This window comes from Antedon bifida, chromosome 3 (genome assembly GCF_963402885.1).
Source record: "Antedon bifida chromosome 3, ecAntBifi1.1, whole genome shotgun sequence".
NCBI classification, from domain to species: Eukaryota; Metazoa; Echinodermata; class Crinoidea; order Comatulida; family Antedonidae; genus Antedon; species Antedon bifida.
Window position 1 is genome coordinate 22,285,803 of NC_136228.1, and position 12,465 is coordinate 22,298,267.

At 39.4% G+C, this 12,465-nt stretch overlaps 3 pseudogenes; all 3 read left to right on the top strand.

The window, feature by feature from the left end:
• The first annotated feature begins 7,751 nt into the window (after window positions 1–7,751).
• LOC144838264 (BTB/POZ domain-containing protein KCTD6 pseudogene) lies at window positions 7,752–8,087 on the top strand (annotated as a pseudogene).
• A 1,976-nt stretch (window positions 8,088–10,063) lies between these two features.
• Window positions 10,064–10,432, top strand: LOC144838265 (BTB/POZ domain-containing protein KCTD6 pseudogene; annotated as a pseudogene).
• A 787-nt stretch (window positions 10,433–11,219) lies between these two features.
• Window positions 11,220–11,708, top strand: LOC144838266 (BTB/POZ domain-containing protein KCTD6 pseudogene; annotated as a pseudogene).
• Window positions 11,709–12,465: the final 757 nt, after the last annotated feature.

Here is a 12,465-nt window from a genome sequence, read left to right on the forward strand (position 1 = left end):
GTCTATCCCCCAGCCAGTCTTTAGTATCCTCATCTTCATCTTCACTTACCCCATTTTTCTTCTGCCCCTCACCGAGTAAAAAACAATCCTGAATGTATGTAGGCCTAGCTAGTCGCTGAACAGGACCGCATCGTCAGCATTAGCAAGAAGGCCAGCATTTAAAGCGTCAGCTAATTATAGCAATATAGCTTTTGCGACACAAGGCTCCTTTCGTGGTGATGCGACCCAAATAGAAACAAAAAACACGCAATGTAAAGACATTTTTTTGTTATTGCCTTTGTCGTATCATCAAACTTTCCGTTCTTTAGTGAACAGAACATCTTCATCGTCCTCCTCTCCATCCGCATCGCCTTTTCTTAGAAAATGACGTTTATGCATCAACATAAAGCATTGAATAAAGACTATGGTGAAGAATCTGATCAGATGCGAAATCATGAGAGCGAATGCCCAGTGTCGACCGACTTTGTTGATCGGACAGTCTGATGAGTCTAGTTTGTGTGCGCTCAAATCGAGTAGATTCTGATAGCAGCTATCGAGCTCATCACATTTGAACAGTTCACGACCGTCAAACATACATGGACCGAGTTTATAGATAAAAACGTTGCGTATCAGATCCAAGATTGTCATAGCCACCGACGTCAATGAAACCGCCTCCCATATGCGTTCCAAAGATGAGTATCTGGACATCATGGCGGCAGACAGAAACGCGTACACTACGTGCTCAGAACAAAGTGGATATACAACGGCTCCGGCTAGAACGTCCACCAGTAACGTGGCAACGACTATAGGCAGTCCAACGAACATGTACCACGTCCAGCAGTCTAGAACTTGATTTCCTTTTGAACGATCGGTTATGTGTAGCATTACCGGCAGAATACCGGTGGGCAGATAGACAAGCAACATTTGTACAGTGTAGTAAATGGAACCGGCAGCTGTTCCCAACTCTACCATGGGACAACGTCGTTGATCGGCTTGCCATCGAAGAGCGTCCGTCATGGCGCGTTGACAACGTGCATCAGTTCCGTGAGCACCGCACTCTTGCATCGGATCTCGATAGGATACACCGCACGGTCCGATCAGGAATTTCATATTGGACAGAAACGATATGTTTGCAGCCGCGCACATGCTCAATCGAAACGCCGATATGAGTTTTGTTGTCGATGCAGCGTGTACGAATATGGCGTAGAGGCAAACGGGTAGAAAGATGGCGTGCCAATCGATTATCGGATGAACGTTTGTCTGTAACAGTACGTCGATTACAATAGACGTAGCGAAACATGTTGTGATCAACGAACAAACAGTGTACTCTTTCATCGTCTCTGTGCTGTGTCGTTTCGTGCGCGAAATACGTTCATGTACTCATCATGACACAGAGGGAGGACGAGGAGAAGGCGGCGGCAGAGGAATGAGAATCATGAATTCAACTTCTCCGTTGGACAGATTTCTTCTGACAACGGGACAATGCATAAATCTATAGACGGACTGTATACATTTTTCAAAGTCGTGCGCGTTAGTCCATCCAACTTGTGAGTAGAATTCACGATATGCGGTGGGCGTCATGACGTCGGCCGGTCGAAGAGCAAACTTGTCACCGTGTTTATCTATTACAACGGGTTCGGCGCGCAAAAAAGAGGCCGATTCACCGGATTGTAACGGTAATCGTTTGTTTCTAACGCTCGTTCTGAAATCAACTGAGCGCATGATGGCTTCGAAGTATTCGATATCTGGCGCGGGAGGGGGAAGCGGTATGTTCAGTATGTATTGCCTGACTTCGACAGTCCACGGTGGCTGTTTATCGCGTTGCACCAACGCTCTGTAATACGATTCTGGAGATTTGTATTGTGGACTGTCGGTCAAGAGAACCTTGTAGAAGAGTGTACTCGCATCGCGTATATCGAACGTGGTGTCGCGATCCATGTATCGAATCGGGATAGCCGCGTACGGAATCTTTGTGTTTTGTTTCCAGCATTTCCGGGCCGCGATCGATGCATGACCGAAGCGTATCCGATCAGGATTGTTACACGACAGCTGCGTGTACGCGCTTGCTGGTAAACGATGTGTAGTGAGAAACGTCGTTCTGTCTTCATCGTGGTAACATATCAAAGTGTCAACATCTATTAATATCCATTGATTGGGATGTACGTGCGGTTGGAGTAATCGTCTGCCTTGTACCGTCATTTTGTTAAGCTGTATTCGTTTATTTGATTTTGAATGTTGTAGAACGGGTAGACGTGCTACTGCTGCTTCATCGTCCCTCTTCATCACCTTCCAACTCGTCCAATCGGTATTATTGAATTCATCTCGTAGTGTTTCACCAACACCACCCGTCGCATTCTCGTTGCTTACAATAAACCAATCGGTGTTGAAGTTGAGAGCCTTTGTCATCATTGCGCTGTGCGTGTCTCTGTGTGTGTGTGTGTGTTTGTGTCTTGTTAATGGTTAAAAGGAACTGATTACGATTCCATATTTTCATTTTCATTCACGATGATGTCGAATGATGACCATAGATTTGCTTACAGATTTAACAACGATTCAACGTAGTACATCGAAGACCATGCACTTACGTACGGCGATGCAAAAGAGCGTATAATGCTTCAGTGGAACATAAATCCGACGTCGCGTAGACTAGAAATGCGATGTGAAGATAGCATGCGTATACTCGACGACTATGACCCGATCATGAAGAACAGGAACGTTATAATCGATAGTTATTCCGTCCAATATCCTATAGATAATTTCGAAGATATGTTTCATAGAAAAATTGATGAACGAAAGAAAATGAGTAAAGAAGATATACGAAATTGGCTATCAACTGCGTTCAAGTACTGCAATATCGACTACAACTACCCGTATACTCAATCGTTACCGATAATGTCAGATTTGTACGTGTACGTAAACAATCTTCACGCTAAGCTGAACAATTGCAACACGTTGTCAAAGTTGTCGAGATGTGTGCGACTGTTGCAGGAAGCACGAGCGATGTTCCCGAACGATACAAAAATGTTTGGTTTGGTAGGCTACGAATTGGACACGTTGCTCAACATATGTTTAGGCGTGTATCTGTATCCAGAGTACAACAAGGCATCAACGTTCGGAGAAGTGATAAGTCTTCGACAGTCAATGTACGTGGGAGACTTGATGAACTTTATTCAGAATGCCCTCGTCAGTTACAATGCTCAGTCAGTATCAGTAGAGAGAGAAGCTTACGACGGCGCCTACAGCCCTATCAGAACGGACATTTGTATGCTTAAACACAAATTGTTGGCAGCAAACAGTTACGAAGACATCCGAGATTGTTATGACGTGTGCTTAGATATGAAAATGGCCAGTGCAGAACATGATCATTTGAGTTATTATTTCAAAGACTGCAGTGAAGCACTGTTGAACATTTTATGGGATGTTGAGATTTGAAAAAAAAAAAATCTTTATCGTTTATAAATGATGTGTGCAGTAGTACTAGCATTAAATTTTTGTTTCTGAGATGATGATAATAAAGAATCGAAACGTTAATTTGTTTTTGTTTTTGTTTTTTTTAATGTGTGCGTAAAAGTGATGATGATGATATCGTTGTGTTGATGTTATAAACGTGTTTTCAACGCGTCCGCGACATGACAATGATCAAGGTACCGTTAGAGGTATGCCTGAGTATACGCGATTGTCTAAAAGATGATCCGACACGCCGACTGTGTACGTCGAATATTTCAAAAGTTTGGAACGACTTGATATACGGTGATGAGAAAACAGATCGTTGTCGAAAGTGCACTCGATTCTTGCTTCAGAATTGTGTACACTGCGGCGTAAAAGCATGCGATACATGTAAAATAGTGTATAGGTGCGCAAATTGCAAGGTGTCTTCGTGTCAGAAATGCGTCGTGACTGTAGTACGTATTGACAGGGAATATTGTAACGAATGCACTTGCGCGAGTCAAAGACACGAATGTATTGCTCAGATTTTGCAACGTATGCACAACAACGTAGAGGCTCATAAAATGGATTTGCGGTCTATTATACGTTTTGTGAGTGAAGCAGTCGAGCACGATCCAGACGAGATTTTGATCGCGGCAATGCGCGAACGACAGCATGCGACGTTGGGAAGAACGTTTGCTGAACGTGTACTCTGCATACAATCTCTGCAACGTTTAACTTTGATAGATGTGCCGATCGTCGACAGTTTTTTATCTACGTTGATGACAAAAGGAGGAGGAGGAGGAGGAGGAGAAGGGGGTTTGAAATACGTTCGACTTGTAAGGTGCAACAGACTGACGTTTGATAATGACATGCTGCCGAGCGCTAATCCGATGACGGTGTGTATCGAATGTATGGACGTGTCTCCGATAAGATTGTCAAGTGTGTTTGACAAGGAGCATGTGACGTTAGTGTTGATAAATTGTAATTTTAGCGTAGACGAACTGGCTGCAGTTGACGACTTTAAATTTGTTATAGAAACGAAATGAATAAAAATTAAAAGACGTTTACTATATAATTTCAATATAAAATTTAATGACAAAAAAGAGAGATCGACGTTTCGGTACCATCATAGAACCATTTTCAAGATCAAGTGAATACAAAACAATAATAATTATGTGCACTAAGCACCAAAGTTGGTGACAGGAAATGCTAATTGAGGGCTAATTAAGTAATTAGCTCCTCCTACTGAGTTAGATAAACAATTTAGCTTTGATGGAATCCGAGTGTAGGTTTTATCTCTTTGATCCACAACATCTCCTTAATTAGGCAATCAAACTTATTGTTACATTTAGATAAGACTCTAAAGTATTCTGAGATATCACCAGTTATGCCACGTTGTTTTAGGTGATCGCCTATAATACTTTTGTTATGTTCATTAATGCGTTTGTAAAGGCAAGTGTAAACGACATAGTTTGTATCACACAAACCACATTGAAATTTGTACACAACGCATTGTGAATTAATGATTCTGGGTTTCATTTCTTTAGGTTTTAAGGTGTCACCTATCTTACGACTAGTAAATACTGGTAAAATATCATTTTCAATCTTCGCACTAAGTTGTTTAGTAACCGTGTTACAACAAGTTTGATCCTTGTACGGTAGTACAATCCTAATAGGCTGGGGAGATTCATCAGTTAGCATATCTTCATTAGTATTACTAGGAGTCACACAAGTATTAATGGATTGGTTGAAAGCCTTAACAATATTACTAATAAGATCTAAAGGATAATTCAACTTTTGAAAAATCTTTGTTACATTATCAACCTCTGATAGGAAAATGTCATGCGTAGATGACAATTTGTAGGCCCTATTAAGCATTGTGTGAATTAGATTACGTTTATGTTTGATATCCACATGGCTATCATAATGTAATAATAAGCCTTTATTAGTGGATTTCTTATTTACTTTGGTTTCAAGAGATATATTGTTTTTTGAGATAGTCATACCTAAAAAATTTATTGAGTTATCTCTAGCAATTTCCATTGTAAAATCAACGGCATCGTGTGAATTGTTCAAATGAATAAAAAACAAATAATTCTGATTCTATTTCTGTTTATTGCAAACAAGTCATTATGCACGTCGCAGGTTGGTTACCTGAAAGACATGAATTATAGAAACGATGCACACGATACGTACGTTGTTATTCCAGACGACGCATTAAACGTTTCATCGTGCATTTCTTCTAGTCTCGAGAGTATTAGTTATGATGAAGTGTTTGTATCGAACGTGACTGTGCGACCGTTGTGCGGTAAAGGCATCATAGTGACAGCGAATGATTGCACGTCGTTTCTGATCGGTGATCACGTTCACGTACAAGACTTCTCGTTTAAATGCAACAACTGGTCGCGTTCGTCGTCTGCGCTGCGTCTCACAGGAGTCGGACGCGTGTACAACGTTACGTTGGAGCGTCTCGGTGTACACGGTGGTGGTGGTGGTGATGATGATGATGATGTAATGAATATCGATTCAGCGCCACCGCCCATACTCGTTAACGTATCACCGCTGAAGAAACGTTGCGGGTACACAACGTGAGTTTAAACTCGATCGTCGGTGGCTCTGTCGTGTTGAATCGACTGTATGGCTCGATGACAGTGTCTAGATCTACGCTCGTCGAGCGTGTAGAGTGTGTTCGACTGGAACTCATCAGAAACGCCACCAAACTATTGGACTGGGACAGATGGATGTCGTTAGGCTGCTCCAGTACTGTACACGAAGACGACTGTGATTGTACACTAGAATTGATTACCTGTTGTACAGCGTTTTTAGTAGCGATCGCGTCTGTCTACGCAATATGCGCTGGAGCCAGAATGCACGTGCATAACCGCAAAGTGGCTGAAAGTGCTCTGGCCGAAGATCATTCATTTCATCAATCAAAGTGAAAAAAATTATTGATTCGTTTTGCAAAGCGTCCGCGCGTCAGAGAATGACCGCCGGGATCAAGTCTGTGTAACTGATAGCACATTTCTCGATGCAAAGTTCTAAAGATGCGTTTTAATGTGGCCATATAATGAGAGACGAGAGGCCAAGTATTGTACAAAACAACGACGGATATGATAAGATATCGTCGAATCACGTCCAAGATTAGATTTAGATGAAAGGCAAAGCAGATATCGTCCTGATAACTGACGGAGCAGTCACCGTGCGTCGGTTGCCATACGAGTAGATTCATTGGATAATAGACAAGATAACGAGTGAACGTTATCGAGTAAAACCATCGCATTTTGTCACAGAAAACGGATCCCATCGTTCTGTGAAATCCGTAACGTACGACTTGATACCAAGTTTGAAAAGCTTCGCATCCGTCGATGGTGTGCCACAGAGCCTGGAATTGATGCATGTACACGCGTAAACTTTTCTTCTTGGCTTGACTGATGATGATTCGCTCCACTTGTTTCGTTACAGCGGACAATACTTTACATACGTTGCCGACGATGGCTCTGGACGCTACGATGACATAACTGATGAGGCTGAACGTTATGAAAAGTATGATAGATATGTAGAAATACGGTTGAATGGGCAACCATCGATAAGCGCATTCGAACAAGGCCAGTTTAATGCCCACAGTGTAGTGCGTGTGTGCGGTGTTTTTTTTTGTTTTTTTTTAGAGACAAGCCTGAACGTACGCTAACATCGCTGCCGATACACCACCGACGTACCGATACTCACACGAAAATCCAAAACGATCGTTGGGACACACGCAATAGTCACCGTCTGCGGCGTCAGAGTATACACATCGGCCGTTATGCGCTGCACACGTCGTGCAGTTTACTGTTGTTTTAGGAATCGATTGTTTGCACACGGCTCCGGAGACGCCATCGCCTACACACACGCAATATTTCGATACACCATCGTACTCCATTCGTCCACTCATTATTTAGTTTACCTTGGTATTTTCGTTTCTTCGAAATGTTATATGAAAGCACATTGAAACAATTTCTATGAATACGAGATTAGCCACATTTATCCGAAACAAATTTATCATCATCATCTCATTCAAATGTAACAATTATCAATCATTACCGATCCGACTATATATATATAATATCTAACAAATAACCATACTGCCAACGCTGTGGCGAATGCTATTGGAATAAATAAAGTAAAGGCTCTCTTTCTAAAAGAAGATCTTTGTTTTCAGAGAGTTGTTAATTATAAGCCAAATATCTTTGTTGTTTTTACATTAAATAATACATGTCTAGCAAATGGCTGGAGAGTGGTTCAAATCTAACCTGAATATTCTCCCGTTTTTTAGATTAAATTATATTGGAGCGAATTTGACAAATATGGCTTCACACAAAGACGACATTGTAGAGCTAAATGTTGGCGGGTGTTTTTACACCACAAGTCGATCAACCTTAACTCGTTATTCAGATTCTATGCTGAGTGCAATGTTCAGTGGTCGTCTTCCTACTAAAGTTGATCAGTGTAACCGCTACTTTATTGACGGAGATGGGCCTACCTCTAGACACGTTTTGAATTTCCTAAGGATATCAAAACTTATTCTTCCTGAAGGATTTAAAGAATGGGATATTTTAATCAATGAAGCGGATATCTTCAAACTTCCAGGACTGATTACATTTATTGGAAATGAGAAAGAACACATTCGTCAAAAAAAGTAAAGACAGGTAAATGTTTAGACTTTATAGAGGTACACAAGTCAACATCCCAAGTGCGTGTATCTAGCAGTCTGCCAAACATTTTCTGTAAACTACCATCACTAATGGAAACTTCCGAACTTCAGAAACATGGCGAGTTGGAAGTGACAGTTCCCTATCTATTCGAATCTGATCATCTTATACTATTAAAGGAAATAATTCAACTAGGATTTACATTGGAAACTGCTTGCTTAGACTCGAAGGATAGGCCTAGAAGGACATTTACAAGAGAGACCTCTGCGGCCACTATATAATGTGTAACGTGTTACGAATTGTTAAAAGTCTTTAGTAACGCAGTTGTCAAGATGTGTTTAGTTTGTAACGTTTGCATCATGTTGTTTCGACTATTTTATGTCGGTTTTTTTCAAAAGTTGATTAATGTATCGTTTTGCTTTTGTGGCTCCATTTCTTGTGCCGAATATTGAATGCCATTTTCCCTAAAGTTTCTTGTTTGTTAAATCGTATGTATTCTTTTTAAAGAGATAAGCTAGTCCGCAACAATGGGCTGTTAACAGGTGGATATTCGCATAATATTGTAGGAGCAAATTCGAGAAAGTTAAAATATTGTTGTTCCAATTCCTAACCTGATATGTTGCAAATGCCATTAGCAGGCTTTAAAAAAACAATTATTATTATTATTATTATTACAATATTACTAAATTAATTGTGTATGTATTTTGCTGCTTTTTTCATTTGAAAATGCAATGGTAGTTGTCAAACAGTAATTCAATCAAGATTGACTGTTAAAGCCAATAGTCTCAATGTATTTTGTAGTAGAGACACACAGAAAATATAAAGGTACGAAGAATCGCAGATTGAGGCTCCGCTTATGGTGGTTTAGTGAATCCTGTGTAGGGTATTTCAGGTTTCTAACTTTAACCCCCGAGACATCGCTTTGCTGAAAATCACATTCAAGCTTGCAATAATGTTTAGCCATTTGTGTTTAAGTTAATCATTGTGTTAAATAAATAAGATAGAATGGTACGCTGTTATTGTCTTTTGAGGCTGTAACAACAATTTTTCGATCATGTTAAAATATGTGAATGAAAGTATACTTAACAATATCTAAAAAGCTAAATAATAAGTATACAATTATATTTTAAAACAAACAAGCACAATACAGACACGAAAAGTACCTAACTCTACCTTCTCATGCTATTATTTATATTTATATTACATAATGATTTATAAGCTAGAAATATGGACCGCACAATATCACAATATCATGAATGCTAGGAATTAACTGAACATTTGAGATGGAAACCAGAAACGACGACCGGGACAAAAGATTATAGTCAAATTAAAGTTATTATGAGGTAGAAAAGGCTGGCAACATTGGAACGGGTGGGGATACCGTAATAACCCAGAATTATAAGGAGATTTTATACGAAGGTGAAGAACGAAAACATTATTTTATAGAGTATAAGTTGGATTGTTCTCCGGAATAAGAGGAGAAATATTGTATACAGGATCTATCTGTTGTTTCGAAGAAAGAATAAATTCTTCGCTGGTGTTCTTTATGGCGGGACTAGAAGGGTGAATTATATTTGATAATCGACTTAGCTTTTGTATATTATTGTAATAGTTTTCAAATCGAGGAAGTCGATATTTCTGAAATAATAAACGCAAACGTTAACGATATGATATTCTGCAAGATAAACTATGAACGGCATGTCACCTCCTCCATTCCTAGGTCTGGCTAAAAAGATATGAAGGCCTTCTGGTAAAAGGAACTTAACAAACAAATCTATCTAAAACAAGCCCTTTTCTTTGCTGCGCCCCTGGATCCTGATATGGAGCTGCTCTCGATGATATCGTTTGTTTGTTTTTCAAACCATAATTCCTAGCCATAATAAACACAACACGTACGTGTTATATAATGGTTTGAGCCATAAAATCTAACATAATTTTGCAGTTTTTGAATAATAATAATTTGAAACATGGATTCACATGTAGACGACGTGTTGGAGCTGAATGTTGGTGGTTGTTTTTACACCACAAGTCGATCAACCTTAACTCGTTATCCAGATTCTATGCTGGGTGCAATGTTCAGTGATCGTCTTCCTTCTAGAGTCGATCAGTATAACCGCTACATTATTGACGGAGATGGGCCTACATTCAGACACATTTTGAATTTTCTGCGAAGATCAAAACTAATTCTTCCTGACGGATTTAAGGAGTGGAATATTCTACAGGCAGAGGCGGATTTTTACCAAATTCCAGGGCTGATTCAATTAATTGAAAAAACAAGGACGGGCAAATTTGAATTCATAGAGGTAGAATTTAAGGGTTCGTGTAGCCGGAGATAGTTTATAATGGTTATCGCAAGCACGCTGAGTATGGATTGACACTTCCCGAACACTTTTCATTAAATCGTTTGCAACTTTTTAAGGAAATAACTCAACTAGGGTTTAAACTTATAACAACATCCTCTAACAGCCGTTGTGTTAGGTGGACATTTGCAAGATAATGTCTTCTATAGTAAATCACTGATTAACTGTTAACTATTATTATAACAAGAACATAAACGGAAAGTCAATGTTCAATTCATGATATACCTAACTTTAACATTAGGGTTGAGCTAATGTATACATGCATCATAAACATTCATTGACAATTCTCAATTAAGCCCGTGGGCTTTAAACATTTATGTAAACATTTATTTGCAAAAATAAGCATACAGCACATTTGAAAAAAAGATCGATTTTAAAACGTTATTCTTTGTCCAATCTTTATATGTTGTTGATACAGAAAACCTATCGGAGCAGAAATCGAAAGGCCTACCCTTTCTATCTCTTACAAAAGTGTTTGATCATTAGATAAATAATATTTTTAAAATCAGTCCTTTTAAGTGTCTGTTCACAAGGGACTGTATCAACATTATGTCCGTTCTTTTTCTTAATCATAGTTCAAAGTCTGATTCATGTTTTCATCTTCAAAATCCATCTCTACACATGCGTATAGGCTAACGCATCCGATTCGCCTAGTGGAAAATCGGCTTTATAGTGATTGAAGGAAATTGTCGAATCTAACCATAATAATATAACCATTGTCCTTTTAGTTTATATTCTGATTTTTAAGTTGTAGTTTGCAAACATGGATTCAAAGGTTGATGAAGTTTTGGAGCTAAACGTTGGTGGTTGTTTCTACACCACAAGTCGATCAACCTTAACTCGTTATCCAGATTCTATGCTGGGTGTAATGTTCAGTGGTCGTCTTCCTACTAAAATTGATCAGTGTAACCGCTACATTATTGACGGAGATGGGCCTACATTCCGACACATTTTGAATTTCCTGCGAAGATCAAAGCTAATTCTTCCTAACGGATTTAAAGAGTGGGATATTTTATCAGCTGAAGCAGATTTCTACCAAATAGAAGACCTTATCCAATTAGTTAAAAATAAAAAGGAAGGAAAATGCTTGGATTTTATAGAGGTACACAAATATTCAAATGGGGACTGGGTTATATCTACCAGTGTGGAAAATATATTCAATAAATTACCATATATACAACAGGAAATGAAAAAACAACACAAACCTAGGCTGCGTAGGCTTACACAGTTTAGTTTTGCAACACAAACCTAGGCTGCGTAGGCTTACACAGTTTAGTTTTGCAACACAAACCTAGGCTGCGTAGGCTTACACAGTTTAGTTTTGCAACACAAACCTAGGCTGCGTAGGCTTACACAGTTTAGTTTTGCAAGACAAACCTAGGCTGCGTAGGCTTACACAGTTTAGTTTTGCAACACAAATCACAATAGATCCGGAAATTTTGTTTAAGGAAATAACTCAACTAGGATTTACATTTGCATGCACTTCACGTTCAACTTTCCATTGTTGGACATTTACTAGAGAATGCGACAATTGAGATGTACAGTATTACGGTACTGTACCTGGCTAAGTTTCAAAACTTAGTATAGTCTTTTCTTCTGTTTTTGACTTCTGATCAATTTGAGATCAGATTTTTGGAGATAAACCATGACTGGCAAAATCACCTCCTCCATTCCTAGGTCTGACTACAAAAATATGAAGGCCTTCTGGTAAAAGGGACGTACATCTATCTAAAACTAGCAAAGCCCGTTTCTTTGCTGCGCACCTGGAACCTGATATGGAGCTGCCCTCGATGAGTTAGCTTGTTTGACCATAACCATAATTTCTAGCCATAAATAAACACTACATGTACGCGGTATACTGGTTTGAGCCATCAAATCTAACCGGGACATAATTTTGCAGTTACTTCTAGCTTTGTTGTTGTGGCGGATAATTTGAAACATGGATTCGCATGTAGACGAGGTGTTGGAGCTAAATGTTGGTGGATGTTTTTACACCACAAGTCGATCAA